Source organism: Moschus berezovskii, chromosome 11 (assembly GCF_049115385.1).
Source record: "Moschus berezovskii isolate FMDL1 chromosome 11, NW_MosBer_1.0, whole genome shotgun sequence".
Classification (NCBI taxonomy): Eukaryota; Metazoa; Chordata; class Mammalia; order Artiodactyla; family Moschidae; genus Moschus; species Moschus berezovskii.
In genome coordinates, this window is record NC_142470.1 from 87,458,122 (window position 1) to 87,476,612 (window position 18,491).

Sequence of the window (18,491 nt, forward strand, 5' to 3'; positions counted from 1 at the left end):
AGAGACCAAGATGGAAGACTTGGTTCTCAAGCGTTAGGATGTCCCTTGAGCCTTTTCATCTAGCTTGGTGGCTCTGTTTGCCCACTTGTGCACACTTGTCCATGTTGGGCCCCAACATACATCCCCTCTCTCCCTGTTTAAAGACAAAGAATACCAATAACCATGACTATGTTGAGACCTTATACAGTTTGTCTAAAAAAGGAATATGCTGTCAGGTTATGAGGATCTGGACTCCCTGGCTGCCCAGTGGTTAAGACTCTGCATTTCTACTGCTAAGGACACAGGTTCAGTCCCTGGTTGGGGAATCCTACACGCTGTGTGGCATGATGGAAAAAAAGAGGATTGACCATTGAATATGGAGCTCAGGTTTGGCAGGCGCCACACATCTGTCTATCCAGATAAATATTTTTCAATACAGGGCATTTCTTTCATCTTTAAAATATTCAGTGTCACAGATAGGTCTGAGGAATCATCTGGCATTTTGTTGTGCCTGTAGTTGGACAATTTTGTTGTTGTTCGGTCACTAAGTCTTGTCCGAATGTTTCGACAGGTTTTGCAGCACGCCAGGCTTCCCTGTCCTTCACTATCTCTCAGAGTTTTTTCAAACTCATGTCCACTGAGTGAGTGATGCCATCCAACCATCTCATCCTCTGCTGCCCCCTTCTCCTCCTGCCCTCAATCTTTCCCAGCTTCAGGGTCTTTTCCAATGAGTCAGCTCTTTGTCTCAGGTGGCCAGGGTATTGGAGCTTCAGCTTCAGCATCAGTCCTTTCAATGAATATTCAGGGTTGATTTCCTTTGGGATTGACTGATTTGATCTCAACTACTTAGATCTTATTAATCACCCTGAAACAGCTCCTTTCTCAGACACTTAGAAGCCATCCAGAGTTTTTCTGGTTTCTTTGTTTTTAGATAGGCATGGCTTGCTGAATCAAAGCAGCTGAATTTGATGTAAGTTCAATGTTGTTTCCTTCCAGAATTAGCTCATGTTTATGGTCTTGAGATACTTAACAAGCAACACCTGGCCTCATCTAAACCCTGTGTATGTATTTTGTGTCCAAGAAATTTTGGAAGTAGTGTGGATGGAGAAGTGAGTATACACAGACGTCACCTGGTAACAAAAGCCCAGTGTAGCACCCTTGACTGTGTTCTGTCCGTGGCTACAGAGAGTGCAGACAACAGCTGGTCCCTGTCTGTTGACTAGCGCCCCACCATTTGTCAAGCTGGAGCTGCTGCTTTTTCTTCACCAAGAGACTGAGTTCTACACTGATGTCACTGAACTCCCTCTGCAGGGTTCCTCCGGGGCCCTTCACGGTAGTTGCGCTTCTCTTCAGAGTGATGTTGATGTTTTCTGGAATACTGATAGTCTAATTGTTGGGAATGGTCTTCATTCTCACAGTAGATGCATCAAAGAGAGCTGTGTATTTAGGTTAAACCTGGTAAGCAATTACGAAGCATGGTGAAGCCGTGTAGGGAGGGGTGGGACAGCTTTAGCCTTTGCTGGAAGTGTAAGTCTCTCATTCATGTCTGACTCTCTGCGACCCTGTGGACTATACAGTCCATGGTGTTCTCCAGGCCAGAAGACTGGAGTGGGTAGCCTTTCCCTTCTCCAGGGGATCTTCCCAACCCAGGAATCAAACCCAGGTCTCCTGCATTGCAGGCAGATTCTTTACCAACTGAGCTATCAGGGAAGCCTGAGCCTTTGCTGGGAAGAGGCCAAATGCTTTACATATCTGTAAACATCTCATTTATTCCTCCCAAGACTCTGTGGGAATTCGTGTTCTCCTTTCATAGTCTGGGAAACTGTGACTCTGACAAGTGACTATATCTCCCTGAAGCTCTTGACCTGCCCCCAAAATGCATTCCTGAGATAGGCAAGGTGGTCAGTGGTCCAAGGTGTGATTTCCAAGGGCTGCACGTTCTGCTCAGTGCTTAGGGAATGCTGCTTTCCTGAGAATCCTCATGTGGTCCTGAACCCAAATCAGTGGTTCCTTTGACCATCCTCATTATAACCATTGTTAGGATAATCAATATGAAGTTGAAACAAGATAGTTAAAAATATCCACAAAATCAAAATAAATTGCAGCACAGTGTTTATCTCTTAGTAGGAGAGTAAAGCAGGCAGCCTCTCAGTACTGGGTTCTCCTTTGACCCATGTGCAGATATTGGTTTTCTTACTACAAGCACAGTGCCATTTCCTGGTCACCGTGATTATGCTATAAACTGGTGTCGAAAATTAGCAGGTCTTAGGCTGTATCCAGGCTGCAGATGTGTATTATTAGACCTGGAAGGTGACTTTAATTTTCTTTTTTTTAAAAATTGAGATAGTTATCAACAATGAAATAAATATTAAGAAATTTTGCCTAAAAACCTTATTCTGACTTTTCTTGAAAATTCAGAAGAGCTCATAACCCAAGACCCACTTTCCCCATAGCAGCAACTGGCTGGAACCAGCAGCTAACCCCACAGCTGTCCCAGTCCCTGGCCTGTTTGCCACATTTCCCCAGAGCTTGCTTCATTCACCTGGGTTTCCTACCTGCACCTTCCAGGCATCTGAGTTCATGACTCCTGTATGCTGCAGATCGAGGTCACTGATTATTTACATTAGATCACATTAATGGTATGAATACTATGAGAGAAGTGTGTGCCCCAAGACCTGAGGTCTGTGGTTGAGTGCGATGGTGGTGATGGTGTGGATCCTGATGGTAGTTGAGAGCAGGGATGTGGACATATAAAACATAAATGTCCTTACATCCCAGTGCAAAAACGCTCCATAGCTAGCCCAGCAGACTCCAAATCCTGATGAGAGTGAGTGCTTCCTAACTTTCGTGGTCCCAGCTCCCTGCCCCAACCATACCCAGAAGCCAGCCTCCCCAAGGTTTACTCTCTCTCTGTTCCAAAGGCACGAACAAGATTAACACCAACAGCAACTGTTCCTGGCCTGCCCTACTCTGGGGCAGGGTCTTCAGCTGCCAGATGAAATGACCGAGATTCTGGGAGAACATTGTCTGCAACAAATCCAGATTCCTGAAGTGGTAGAGTGGCTCTGGGTTACAGGGGGAGGAAAGTCAAGGGGAGCTGTACCTGAAAATTCATATTTCTCGTCTAGTTTTGGATTGGTTTTTTATTTATTTATTTTTACTTTATACAGCTTTTTGAATTTGCCTCAGAATAAATTATAGTAAATATCCATTTTTCAAAAAGTTTTATTGAGATGTAATTCATATGTTATACAGTTCACCCTTTTCAAATACACCTAATAGTTTCTGATATATTACAATATTTTTAAAAACTGTGATAATGAAACCATTTACCTCAGATGGGGACTTGAACCCATGTGCCGGGACCTGAACCCCTGTTGCTGGGACTTGAACCTATGTTCTTCCAACTGAGATTGTAAACCTGGTTTTAGGAGCTAATGAAGCACAGGTTCTTGATGTTTCATCTTAGAAAGAATTCAGTGAGAGACAAAATGATAGGTTAAAAATGGATTTATTCAGAGATAAACACGCTCCACAGACAGAGTGTGGGCCATCAGAGAGGGTGAGGGGGGCCTCAAAATGTGGTGTGGTTAGCTTTTATGGGCTGGGTGATTTCATTGTCACCCTGTTTATTTAACTCATATGCAGAGTACATCATGCAAAATGCTGGGCTGGATGAAGCACCAGCTGGAATCAAGGTTGCCAGGAGAAATATCAGTAACCTCAGATATGCAGATAACACCACCCTTATGGCAGAAAGCAAAGAGGAACTAAGGAGCCTTTTGATGAAAGTGAAAGAAGAGAGTGAAAAAGCTGGCTTAAAGCTCAACATTCAGAAAACTAAGATCATGGCATCTTGTCTCATCACTTCATGGCAAATACATGGGGAAACAATGGAAACAGGGATGGATTTTATTTTTTTGCGCTCCAAAATCACTGCAGATGGTGACTGCAGCCATGAAATTAAAAGACGTTTGCTCCTTGGAAGAAAAGCTATGACAAACCTAGACAGCATACTAAAAAGCAGAGACAATACTTTGCCAACAAAGGTCTGTCTAGTCAAATCTATGGTTTTCCCAGTAATCATGTATGGATGTGAGAGTTGGATGATAAAGAAAGTTGAGCACTGAAAATTGATGATTTTGATCTGTGGTGTTGGAAAAGTCTCTTGAGAGTCCCTTGGATTGCAAGGAGAGCCAACCAGTCCATCCTAAAGGAAATCAGTCCTGAATATTCATTGGAAGGACTGATGCTGAAACTGAAGCTCCAGTACTTTGGCCACCTGACGTGAAGAACTGACTCCTTAGAGAAGACCCTGATGCTGGGAAAGATTGAAGGCGGGAGGAGAAGGGACCAACAGAGTATGAGATGATTGGATGGCATCACTGACTTGATAGGCATGAGTTTGAGCAAGCTCTTGGATTTGGTGATGGACAGGGAAGCCTGGCATGCTGCAGTCCATGGAGTTGCAGAGTTGGACATGACTGAGCCACTGAAGTGAACTGACTGAATTTTATAGGTTAATGGGTGGCAGGATTATTTCAACGATTTTGGGGAAGGGGTGGAGAATTCCAGGAACTGGGCCACCACCTACTTTTTGGTCTTTGATGGTTGGCCTTAGAACTGTCATGGAGCCTCTGGGTGTGTCATTTAGCTTGAAAGTGAAAGTTGCTTAGCTGTGTCTGACTCTTTGCGACCCCATCGACTGTAGTCTATTGGGCTCCTCAGTCCAAGGAATTCTCGAGGTAGGAATACTGGAGTGGGTAGCCATTCTCTTCTCCAGGGGATCTTCCTGACCGAGGGATTGAACCCAGATGTCCTGCACTGCAGGAAGATTCTTTACTGTCTGAGCCACCAGGTTACAGTGAGCATATACTGAGGATCGAGGTCTAGTCAGAGATGACTTGTCTGTCATCTTGGACCCATTTGATTCTAATCAGTTTATGTTGTGTCCTTGGGCTATGTCATTCTCTCAGAAATTGTGCCCTTCCCCTTTCCCTCCTGCTTCAGTAAAACATAGGGCATAAAATTACTTTAACTATTTTTAAGTGTACAATTCAGTGGGATTGATATAATTCACAAGCTGTGGAACCATCACCACTATTTCCAAAACATTTTCATCATCCCAAACTGAAACTCTGTGACCTTTAAACAATAACTCCACATTCCCTCTTCCTCCCCAGCACCTGGTAACCTCTAATCTACTTTCTGTCTCTATGAATTTGCCTTATAAAGATATTTCATATAGGTGGAATCATGCAATGTTTGTCCTTTTGTGTCTAGCCTATTCCATATAGAAAAGATTCATTCACGTTGTAGCATGTGTCAGAACTTCATTCCCTTTTATGGCTGAATGCTATTTCATTGTGTGTATATGCCCCCTTCTGTTTATCCGATCATCTGTTCATGGGCCCTGGGTTTTTTTCCCACATTTTGGCTCTTGTGATTATTACTGCTGAGAACACTGGTACACAAGTATCTGCTTGAGTCTCTGCCTTCAATTCCTTTGGATGTATTCCTCTTTTTCTTACAAAAAAACCTGTTGCAGGAAGGGGGACCCCTTCCAGGACCTAGGAATGGGCTCTTGTCCAACACTTGGAAATGAATTGTCTGAGGAGACATATGTGCTGACAAAGCAAGAGATTTTACCAGTAGGGTAAGGGAGGAGAAGGCAATGGCAAGCCACTCCAGTACTATTGCCTAGAAAATCCCATGGATGGAGGAGCCTGGTGGGCTGCAGTCCGTGGGGTCGCTAAGGGTCGGACACGACTGAGTGACTTCACTTTCACTTTTCACTTTCACACATTGGAGAAGGAAATGGCAACCCACTCCAGTGTTCTTGCCTGGAGAATCCCAGGGATGGGGGAGCCTGGTGGGCTTCTGTCTATGGGGTCGCACAGAGTCGGACACGACTGAAGTGACTTAGCAGCAGCAGCAAGGGAACCCAAGAGAACTGGTCTACCATGTGGCTCGAAGTCTTGGGTTTTATGTTGATGGGATTAGTTTCTGGGTTGTCTTTGGCCAATCATTCTGACTCAGGGTCCTTCCTGGAATGCATGCATCACTCAGCCAAGGTGGAGGCCAGCGAGGATTCTGGGAGGTGGAAGGACATGTGGCATCTCCTTTTGACCTTTCCTGAACTCTTCTGCTTCAGTCAGTTCAGTTCAGTTCAGTCACTCAGTTGTGTCCGACTCTTTGTGATCCCATGAACCACAGCACGCCAGGCCTCCCTGTCCATCACCAACTCCCGGAGTTTTAGTGGTGGCTTATTAGTTTTGTGTTCCTTAGCAGGACCTCCTGTCATTAAATAACTCATGCAGATGGTCATTATGGTACCCGGCCAGAGAGGGCGGTTTCAGTCAGTGTGTTTCCCCTAACAAAACCCAATGAACTTTTGGCCAGCCCAATACCTAGGAGTGAAACACCATCCACTGTAGACTTCCACCGCCATTTTGGCTACTCATACCAAGTCAGAAAATTAACTCTGATCCTAAAAATAGACAGAGATTTAGATGTTCTAGGGCATGCTGACTGTATGTGACCACTTAGAGGTACCTGTGTGAGTCCTTTGTATCTTCAAAGCCACAAGTGATATCAATCCTCTGTTTGCAAATAGCCAAGCCCCCATGGAAGGCAGTGTGTGGGGAGTCTGTCACCCTCAAGGGGGCTCCTGCTACTCCCCTCCTCCCTGAAAGAGCAGAGAAAGAACAAACATCCTTTTGTGAGGAGAGTGGCCATTCAGGAGGAACAGAGAGGGAATTGGCATGTTGAGCTTTTTCTGGGCACCAGGTACTGGCGCAGGTGTCACACATCCGTTTGCTTATTTAATCCTCTGGAGTATCACTGTTCCCATTTTTTAGATCAGGAAACTGGCTCAGTGGCAGAAACTGAGCACACAACAACTAGGAAATGCAAGCAGATGATGCCTGCTGAAAGGGGTGGAAGGGAGATACCTCGGCTTCTGGGGTTCAGAGAGTTTGCATGGAGAAGGGGCGCTATGAAGCTGGACCATGAGGGATAATGTTATTTCCACAGGAAGATGGGGCAAGGGGGGGCAGGAGGACTAGATGCTGTCGAGCAATCTGGAAATTGGTTTGGCATCTTTTCCTGTTGTATTGTGCTGTGCTCAGTGGCTCAGTCATGTCCGACTCTTTGTGACCCCATGGACTATAGCCTTCCAGGCTCCTCTGTACGTGGGGATTCTCCAGACAAGAATACTGGAGTGGGTTGCCATGCACTCCTCCAGGGGATCTTCCCAACTCAGGAAATGAATCCAGGTCTCATTCATTGCAGGCAGATTCTTTACTGTCTGAGCAACCAGAGAAGCCCTCTTTTCCTATTATGTCTGGTTAAATCCCCCAGTCTAGAAACTCAGCCCCAGACTGCGGTGCTGCAGGGGCTGGGTGGGGCTACTGGGAAGCTGACTCAGATGAAGATTAGAGGGCAGGTTGTTGACTGGGCAATGCCATTGGGTGGGTCCACCCCTGTGCTGGGCACCAAAGAATTGATGCTTTTGAACTGTGGTGTTGGAGAAGACTCTTGAGAGTCCCTTGGACTGCAAGGCGATCAAACCAGCAATCCTAAAGGAAATCAATCCTGAATATTCCTTGGAAAGACTGATGCGGAAGCTGAAGCTCCAATACTTTGGTCACCTGATGCGAAGAGCCAGCTCATTAGAAAAGACCCTGATGCAGGGAAAGATTGAAGGCAGGAGGAGAAGGGGACGACAGAGGACTAGATATTTGGATGGCATCACTGACTCAATGAACATGAGATTGAGGAAGCTTCTGGAGATGGTGAAGGACAGGGAGGTCTGGTGTGCTGCAGTCCATGGGGTCGCAAAGAGGCAGACACGACTGAGTGAGTGAACAATAGCAACAACCCCTGTGGAAGGGAGGGGGAGGGGACGGAAGGGAGCAGGAATGGGTAGAGGCGAATCTGGACTGTGGTGTCTGCCCAGTGAAGGCCTTCACTCACCCACAGCAAGCTCTGGAGCTGGGTGGGCCCTTCGGTTATCCCAGGCAGGCCCAGGGAGCCTGGCCTTCTTTCCTAGATTGATCCATCACTGGATATGAGCTGTCTTTGGGGAAAGTGGTGACCTTTACGAGGCAGTAAACTTCGACCAAGATAATCCCTAAGGAGGGTTGACAGCTGAGACCTGACAATCTTCCCAGCATCTGGGGAATCAGCTTTCCATTTCCAAAGTGGGATCTGGTGACACATCACAGGGTCCTCATGAGCTGATGCTCCAAGCAAGGGTCGCCTTGTTCTGTCATGCATTGCAGGCTGAGGGCAGTCAGACTCTTTGGGTTGCTTGTCTCGCCTCATCCAGGCAATGGTTTAAAAAGAAGCAGCTTGAATATGTTGAGCTCTTCATATGTGCAGCATCTTCATTACTAGACAGGAAGACAAGTGTATAAGTTCTTATTAATTATTTTATTTGATCGATTAAAAAATATATATATTTGTCCAAAATGCAAAAGGTTAAATGTTTATATTTAAAATGTAAAATTATATTCTGATATTATTATAACTTTTAAATGGAATCCCCAAGGAAAATGTTAAGACCCTGTAACCTTTCCAAACAAAATGAACAAATCCTCAGCCTGTTGGGGGTTCACAACAGGAGTGGTTTTATGTCAGTGGAGGGAAAAAAAAAAATCAAAGCCTGCAGCTGTCCACGCTGCCGCCCTTGCTCCAGCAGCTCACATCTCTCCACATCTCTGGACTTACCCACTTCAGTGTGAGTAGTTAACCCTTAAGGACGTGGGGGACTAATCTCAGTAAGTCTGTGAGTACCTCCTATGCTCTGTTATAAAGTTGGACTGAGTTGAGATAGGGCCAAGATTCTGCCAGCAAATTCAGTTGGAAAGGTGCTTGGTTTTCCTGTAGTATCCATAATGGAGAGGTCAGCACCCAGTTCTTGGCCTTGTGGGGGTCAAGAGGTGGAGTGGGCCATTTATTGAGTTGGTGTGGTCCACAGCAGACACCAGGTAGTCAAGGAGCTGGCAGCAGTACCCATGGCTTCCTGACTTGGCCATGGCAGTGTGGTTCCAGAACCTTTGGCTTTCTGAGCACTGACCAGGTTTACTTGGCTGCTCAGTTCTGCAGGTGACTTTAGGCCTTTTTTCTGAATACTCAACCCAGAATCTACTTCTTCAGCCCGATTTTGTTGGCTAATTAATACCCTGAAACAAATTCCTTCTGCTTTATTTAGTGAGAATGAACTTCCTCCTCTGCACCTGAACGCTCTTGCCTATCTTACAGCTGTTTCTTCTGCATCACTCCCTTCACCCTTGCCTCCCACGTCTTCCTTGCTGCCAGTCCCCACTCCCACTAGAGAAGTTGAAATTCTTTCCAGCCTCTTTGGCAGCTGGTTCTATGTTGGGCATGTTGTGTGTGAAGAGGGGAGCATTTGGGATATTTTCTGCCCTAATCAAAAGAGGAATTTAAGAAAACTCTTCCTTCCTGCTTTTGGATGTAGTTGGGAGAGAAAGTGCTGTGTGATGCTGAAGAGATCCTTGTGCAGCCCTATGGCAATAAGTCTGAGGACATAAGCCAGCCCCTGTGCCACTAAATTAAGGAGCCTTGGAACAGGAAACTGTATGAGAATTTTCTAAATTTTCTATTGTTTAAGCCACTTCTAGAGCGACTGAACTGAACTGAACTGAACTAGATGGGTTATCTGGTTACCTGCAGCTGGAAGTGTCCTAATATCTATCTCCCTATCTATCTATCTGTCATCTATCTCTCTGGGGCTTCCTTGGTGGCTCAGATGGTAAAGAATCTGCCTGCAGTGTGGGAGACCCGGGTTCGATCCCTAGGTTGGGAAGATCCCCTGGAGAAGGGAATGGCAGCCCACTCCAGTACTCTTGCCTGGAGAATTCCATGGGAGGAGCCTCACGGGCTACAGTCCGTGGGGTCGCAAAGAGTCGGACACAACTGAGCGACTGACACATGTCATCTCTCTGTCTGTCGTCTGTGTGTCACCTGTCATTTGTCCATCCAGAGAGAATGGAGATGGAAGGTTAGAGGGGGATAAGTTCCAATTCTTGTGGAATTAATAGCGCCTGTGGGTGTAGGCAGGAAGCCACAGTCTTCATTCTGGGGGGATTCAGGCACTCATCTTCCGGTTTCTTTAGTGCTGAGGGCATCAAGCTTGGCAGAGGGGAGGTGGTAATGATTTCACTGCTGGTTGACATGGGTGGTGCCACCCTCATGCCTCCCATCCTCATTTACATTTCATGAATAGTGCAGTTCTTACACATGCTTTTCCAAGGCTGCTTCTGCCTATTTTTATATGCTGCTCATAAAAAAATCTTCAAGGTGGTAGGGCAGATATTATTTGTCCTGTATTTCTGATGAGAAAACTAGGACATAGACTTAAATTGCTTGGCCAATCACACAGAGTTAATTAGGTACAGATTTTGTGATCCCTTGCCCTAGTTTTCTTCCTATGGCACCATATTGCTACCTCAAAAACCTGATTGTTAGAAAAAAAGAAATTAAGTACCTAGCAGGGAAAAAGAGGCTGTGGGTTCACCCTCTTTTTTCCCAAATGGCAAAGAGCTCTATGAGGTCGAGACTTCCTTCTTCATAGGGAGACCTCATTGGTGTTCTGGGGACATCAGGCTTTTTGGCTTTTTATGCTCAGCAGAGGCAGTGGGCCTCTTGCAAAACTGTAGCTCATGTGTTGGCCGGAGACACTCTGGTGTGAGAAGTTTTTGGTAAGGGTGGCTCCACACAGCTGAGCCTTTGCCAGACTCCTGGATGAGCTCTGAAGATGGATTTTACTTCCCAGGACCCTGGGTTACTGTTGAGTGTGATATGCCCTTCTCTACTCTGAACCTTGCTTCATGCTTCTTTACATTTTCTGCATCCAGCTGTGTGCAGGCCTGGCACACAGGAGATGCCAAATGTTAGGGAATTTTATGGATGGTTCACTGCAGTTTTAACTTTGTTTGAAGGGAGACGAATCAAAAGGAGGATTTAAAAGACTTACTAACTTTCCTTCTAAATCACTCCAAACCTTTCCAGCTTCTGAAAGCTCCATGTTCAATGTTTTCTTCCCGGTCTCTAAAAATAAATTCTTGGAGGCTTCTTTGGTGGCTCATTGGTAAAGAATCTGCCTGCCAATGCTGGAGACATGGATTTGATCTCTGATCGGGAAGATCCCACATACCTCGGATCAACGAAGTCTGTGTACCACAACTATTGAGCCTGTGCCCTGGAGCCCGGGAGCCAAGACTACTACAGAGCCCATGCGCCGCAACTACTGAAGCTCGAGCAGCCTGGAGCCTGGGCTCTGCGACGAGAAAGCCACCACAATAAGAAGCCCACACACTGCAACTAGAGAGTAGTTCCCTACTCTCTGCAACTAGAGAAAAGCCCATGCAGCAACAAAGACCCAGCACAGCCAAAAACTAATTAAAAAAATAAGTTCTTGGGCTCAGCTTTGGAGGATGTGGTTGAGTATAAAGATCGCAAAGAAGACCCTCTTCTCTTCCAACACTGGCTACAAACAAACTGTGAACTCAAAAGAACAGGAAACCTAATAGGGTTTGGCCACTGGATGGAATTAGACTATTTTTAGATGAACTATTTTAGTATTATCCCCACCTGCTTTGTATTCATATTTTTATACTTCGCTAAAACTTCCATTTGTCAACATTCTGTCTCACTTAATTCCAAACTGCTGCTAAAGGTGTGATATGAGCACCTGCCTCCTGAGTAGTTGTGGGACCAACTGCTGATTCATAGATCAGCTCTCTTGCTGTTGATGTACGTTTGAGTGCAGTTTTGGCTTGCTAATCAACTTGCCTAAATTTCTGTTTTATATAGCTATGCTCAATACTAAGTCCCGAAGTAGAACTAAGGTGGGATATTGGAGCTTAATAAACACATTTTGAATGAAGAAATAAATGACTAAGGAAATGAGGAAGTAGCTTTATTTAGGTCCCCTGGGGTGCCTTGTCTCCCCTCTCTGGACTCTCTTTCCCTCCACCCTTGGGCACCACCTCATATGCAAGGTGCCCCTGGCTACCTCCAGCCTTCCCACTTTGGCACACCATCCAGGCCTGCCCTCCAGAATCCTGTTTTCAGATGGGATTATGGGAGATAAGGTGGTTACTCCAAAAGGAAGGAATCCTCTAACGGGAAACTTTCAGACATTGACAAGACCGGTCAGAGGAGAGTTTTGGGGTGGTAGTGGGGCAAGCAAACCTTTCTGAGATTCTGGCTCTGTAAGGCTGGTCTTCAGTATCTGAAACCCAAACCCCAGGTACTGGAATCAATGATACAAGTTCTTCCTCAACCCTTTATCCAGGTAAGCTAAGCAAAGGAAAAAATACACTTGTGGATGGGGAAATCTGAGAGCTGCCCCTTGTGGAGAGGGAGAAGAAGCAGGAGATGCCAAGTTGTTGGATTCCAGTTTGGATTCCAGGGCATGCATGCAAAGCTTAAAAACGTGTTCAGAGCTTACACATCCACATGGGGGTCCTAAAAAGAGGGCAGATCACGTGTCTCAGTGATTCTACCCTAATTTTACTTTTTAAAACAAAAAACAGCATGCAGTTGAGAATTGCTTTCAAGTCAGTCTGGAAGACACACACGAAAAATATTCTCTCATCTCTTCATTAAAAAAATAAATAAAGGGGGATTTCTTAGCAGGATGATGAGCCTTAGTTATTATCCTTTGTAACAAAGAACTTTTTAAAAACAGATTTGAGATATAGTTGACATATGGAAAACTGCATATATTTACGTGTACATCTTGATGAGTTTTGACATGTGTGCATTCATGAAACCATTATTATAATTAAGATAATAAACACATCCATCACGTCCAAATGTTTCCTTGTGCCTCTGTGTTCCATTCTTCCCCTCCCATGTCTCCACCTACCCTGTGCCAGGCAACCACTGATCTGCGGGTGGCAAATGACATTTCATCTTTTCTAAATATCAAATTTTCCCCCAAAAGATGAAGATCTTCTAGTTCTGTGGATATGGTCATGAAGGATGGTCTTCCAAAGAAGTCTGAAGTGGTCATCAGAAGTGGCAACATTGTAGGAACAAATGTCTGGCCTCCAAGGAAGGGATAATATTCATTTGGATAATATTCATTTAGCCTCCTAGGAAGGGATCATATTCAAAAGCCTGGTATGGCTTCTGAAGCGTTAACCACATTGTTTTATATTTTATCTTGTACTTTATGATATTCTGTAGTTGGAATCTATGACACCAAAATTAATTGGCCAATTCTACAGCTACATGTTAATGCAATCATCTCTGAAAGTAATAAGCCATGCTTTATTACAGTGGTGTCATTTGAGGAATTCTGAACAGCCTACAAAACATAGTTTTTCTCCTCTGGCTCTGTCTTCTACGAAGGAATGACTTTCTTTCCCATTAAACTTGTTTCTTATGCCCCAGGATTGATCTCATTCCCGATTTATACGGATTTCACTCCATTTCATCCCACTGTGTCTTCATCAGTGTTTTAGGGAGGGCTGCCTGCATTTCTCACCTGGATTCCTCTGGACCCGTCAGCATCTTCAACCTCTTGACTGATTTTCCTGCTTACAGTCTCTCCTTCTTTTTCTTCTCCACGTGTAAATGGAATCTTTATAAAAGACAAATCTGATCGTATCATTCCTCTGCTTCGAATATTAAAATTTATGACTCTGAGGTAGCTCTGATACTCCTCTTTAGGACCTCCCTCCTCAAAGCCCCCTCCTCCCTTCACGATGCTTTCTTTGTTTCAACCAGGAAAGATTTTAATAGTATTACAGAGAGTAGTGTTTCCTTTCTGGCTTATTCTATTCCCATTTCCTGAAACTCACCTTCCAATCACACCAAACAACTTGAAGATCTTTGAGTGCATCATCCACTCTCTTGGCTCTGTGCCTTTAATCCTGCTGCTGCTTTTGCTTGAAATCCCCTTAGACTTTCATTTGGTTACCGCCCTCCTTTATAACTAGAGCTTCCCTGGTGGCTCAGATGGTAAAACATCTTCCTGCAATGTGGAAGACCCGGGTTCGATCCCTGGGCCAGGAAGATCCCCTGGAGAAGGAAATGGCAACCCACTCCAGTATTCTTGCCTGGAGAACTCCATGGACAGAGGAGCCTGGTGGGCTACAATCCATGGAGTTGGACATGACTGAGCGACTTGATTTTCACTTTCTTTCTCCTTTATAACTACCATCATACCTCTGACTTTTATGAGTAGTAATTTTTTGATTGTTCACCAATCTTGAGAGCAAGGGAACATCTCTATCTTTCATTACAGAGTCTCTGAACTTGGCCCTTGTGCTGATGGGTGGAATGAACCAATGCAACTTATTCTTAAATCAACATCTAATAACCTCTGGGACTGTGTCACTGGTAAGGAGGATTTAACAAGTCAGAAATATGATGAAAAATATGTGTAGTCTGACGTAAATGCTCTTCACTTATTGCTTTTTTCTTTTTTTCTCATCCAGGAACTCTCTTCTCCTAGAGTGACATGCCTCGCTCCCTCAGTTCCTCCAGGTCTTTGTACCTCAATTAGCAAGGCCTTCCCTGCTCACTCTGTAAATAATAGTGACCCACCTCTAGCAATCCCTATTCTCTTATATCTTGCTTCCCCCCCCCACCGCCTTATTACCATCACACATACCATATATTTTCTTGTGGATTTGTTTACTGTCTGTTCATTCGTAATCACTGGAAAGTAAACTCTGTAAGAGCAGAAATTTTTCCGTGTTGTTTCCTGCTGCATCTCTAGTGCCTGGTATAGTGCCCAGCATGTAGCAAGGGCTTGTATATTTGTGTTGAAAGATTGAGTATGTGTGTGGGACTTCCCTAGTGGTCCAGTAGTTAAGAATCTGCCTTCCAATTCAGGGGACGAGGGTTCGATCCCTGGTTGGGGAAGTAAGATCCAACATGCTGTGCCACAACTATTAAGTCCGAGTGCTGCAACAAGAGAGAAGTCCCTGTGCTTCAGTGGAAAGCCCATGTGCCACAAGTGAGACCCGATGCAGGCAAAATGCATAAATAAATGTATTTAAAAAAATGTGTGCAGAGAACAGTTCGTGACGCTGAAGGACAGTGCTAGGCATTTCAGTTTCTATATGATTGTCGTTTCATCGCTCAGTTGTGTCCAACCCTTTTGCAACCCCATGGACTGTAGCCCACCAGGCTTCTCTGTCCATGGGATTTCCCAGGCAAGAATTCTGGAGTGGGTCGCCATTTCCTTCTCCAGGGGATCTTCCTGACCCAGGGATCAAACCTGCATCTCCTCCTTGGCAGGCAGGTTTTTTACCACTGAGCCAACTGGGAAGTCTGCATCTGTTCTGTTCTGTTCTGTTCAGTCGCTCAGTCGTGTCCGACTCTTTGTGACCCCGTGGACTGTAGCCTACCAGGCTTCTCCATCCATGGGATTCTCCAGGCAAGAATACTGGAGTGGGTTACCATTTCCTTCTTCAGGGAAGTCTGCATAGGAACTATTATTTAATTCATGAGGCTTCCCTTGTGGCTCAGGCTGTAAAGAATACACCTGCCAAGCAGGAGATGCGGCCTGATCCCTGGGTCGGGAAGATTCCCTGGAGAAGGAAATGGCAACCCACTCCAGTATTCTTGCTTGGGAAATCCCATGGACAGAGGAGCCTGGTGGGCTACTATGGTCCATGGGGTCACACAAGAGTTGGACACAACCGAGCGACTAAACAACAGTGCAGAGACAGTAACAAACTGTGATCATAGGGATGGCTTAGAGAATTCCAAAAGGGAAAAGAGCCTCTCTCAGCCTCAAGCAAGATAAAAGTAATATTAAAAAACAAGGCTCTCACCCTGTGTCTGGAATACTAATAATGTATGTGAAGAAACATGAACAGAGCAAACAAAGAAAAATGAATTCTAATAAATCAGAGTGAGAGAGATGCTTGACCACACTCTTTTGATGCCACCAGCAGTTCTTTGGTATTTGCTCTAAATTCTGTACAACCAATTGCACCGACTTATGAGAAAAAGAAAATGCCCAAGACAAGCTGGAAACTGGGATTTTATTTTGAGAAGCAACCCCCAGGGTTATGAACAATTTTACTGAGATTCAGCTCAGTATCACAGGAGCTCTGAGCAGGTGATTTGTGGGTCTGGGTCTTGTCTCCGCCCTCCACTCCCAACCCCCTCTACCCCTGTGGCCCCAGAGCCCATGGCAAGCTGCTTCCTCCTTCTGGGCCTCAGCTTCTGCCAGCAGGAGAGTGAGGGAGCTGGTGAAAACTGATTCCCAGCGTCTCTTCCACCGATAGAGTTTCTATGATTTTGCATTCTGACAAGGATTTTTAATTTGTCCTTATTAACGCAGAGATTCAATTAACCAGGACATTAAGTTCCCTGAGTATTCTGGTTAATTGGATCTTTACTAAAATAGCCCCAAATTTTGTTTGCTGCCTTAAAATAAAACCTACAAAAGCATTTTTTGTGTGTGTGTGGGTGTGTACATATTTTATATATGTGGGAAATCTAAAAGCTAGAGGTTAACTGGAAGTTATTCCTTAAGTCAGAGTGTCCAAAACATTTTTGACAGTGACCCAGAGTTTAAAAAAAGAGAGAGATTAACCTGCCCTTCCCGAATGAAGGTGGCCGCCGCGTGTAACTCATTCACTCGAATGGGACATGTGGTAAAGGTTTTGTAAAACAGAGAGAAAACATACTGACGGGAGGGCACAGAATCCATCAAAAGAGATCTGAGAGAATCTGGGAGAAGCACCAAGATAATCTACTACAGGGGCATGCCCAAGTTGGGCAGCTTCTAGAACGGACTGTGGCCAAGGGATCCAAGAACACCGGGGATGGGAGTGGGGTGACTGCTGCTGTGTTCCCTCCTCTCCAGGTGCCACGATAGTGGCTGTAGTTATGTTTTGTGTCCACTTTTAGGTTGAACAGGGACAGACAAAATGCCCACAAAGAGCTTTTGATTTTTGTGGTAAAAAATGATATTAAAAACGCTCTGGCTTTTAAGTGAGTAATTTCTGGATTGACTGTTCCCTGGGGGACGCTTGCCCTGACTTAATGCTCCTCTCTCTCTCTTTTCTCAAGCATTATCCGCAGCTGTCCCAGCTGTTGTCAGACATTCTTGGACTTCTGCTGTTTAGCTGTTTTCCCCTCCTCATACATGTGGGTTATATTTGGGTGGGGGATGGGAGCCTTCCTTGTCCCCCTCGTCCCCCTTCCTCCATCACTCCCATGAGTGATGTACCTCAGTGGAAAACCCTGGTGAAGAGGGCTTCCGGGAGCCTTGTGTGAGATCAGAGTCGAGGCAGGTGTGGTCACAGGGTCCCCCAAGCAAAGCCATTGAGCCAATACCTGAGCCATGACAGGGAAGAGGGAACGACCCATACCACAGTGTGGTAACCTCAAATCTCCCAATGACTTGAGACTTTTGGTTTGACCTTTTTTTTTTTTTTTTGTCATGAGGCATGTGGGAATCTTAGCTCCCTGACCAGGAATCAAACCCACATCCCCTGTATTGGAAGGCAAAGTCTCAACCACTGGACCACCAAGGAAGTTCCTTGGTTTGGTCTTTGCACCAACAGACATCTGAAGGACTGACCGCCATTCTTCAAAAACATCCCTTAAAACCAACTGTGCGGCTTAACGGTCATCCTTGATTACAGCTTTCTTGCTAGAGCTAAAGGATAGAGTATTCATTTTCTTTCCAGACATGGAAATATAATTCCAACCAGCTTAGGCAAAGAGGAGAAGCCAGAAACAGGGCTGAATGACGCTGTGGAAAGGTAGGGCAGAATGCAGCCAGGCCCAGGAACCCAGGAGTCCGGCACTGGGGTGCGGACAGGCTCTTGTTCCTGGTCTGACCTTGTTCCCTGTGTCTCAGTTTCTTTTTTGTCACCACAGACCAGCTTCCACCCCACGTAGGGACGAGGGTGGCCGACAGCCCTGGTGAACGACAGTTTAGCTTCCGCACTGGAGATATACTGACCCATTTTTTGGTTCCAAGATGAAAATGCTAGGAAGGACTTTTGACTCTTCCAGCTTGTATGTCAGGGTCTTCCCCAGTCCCTGGACAGATTAACTGGGGAGGTGGGGTTTGTGAAGAGTATAGAAGCCCCTGAGGTGGTTGTGTACCGGGTGGGGAAGGGCAATTGGCTTATCCATCTTTTCACTCATTTTTATTGAGCAAAATTGAGAGGCTGAGTGAGGGGTCAGAGTCTTTACTGATTAGAGAGTGATGAACTCGAGGCTGGTAGATGAAGATGAAGAAAAAAGGCTGAGGGCACCAAGTGCTCGGCAAAATGCCAGAGGTAGGAAGAAATAGGGAGCTTGTGTCAAAATGTAAATTAATTGCTTCTTCCCAACAGAGTCCTACTATGAAAAATGCCAGTTGAACTACACAGTGTGCTTAATAATGTAGTTGCCTGACTTCCTGCACCAGAGGAAGTTCCTTATCTTGTAAAGTGGAGACAGTTTGAGCACCAGCAGTGGGTCTGCAGCTCCAGCAGTCTTGGCTGGAAAAT

General features: G+C 45.3%; 1 pseudogene; it reads right to left on the reverse strand.

Annotated features, from left to right (window-relative positions):
• Positions 1 to 839: 839 nt before the first annotated feature.
• On the reverse strand, positions 840 to 2,561 carry LOC129540066 (large ribosomal subunit protein uL6 pseudogene; annotated as a pseudogene).
• Between the last annotated feature and the right edge of the window lie 15,930 nt (positions 2,562 to 18,491).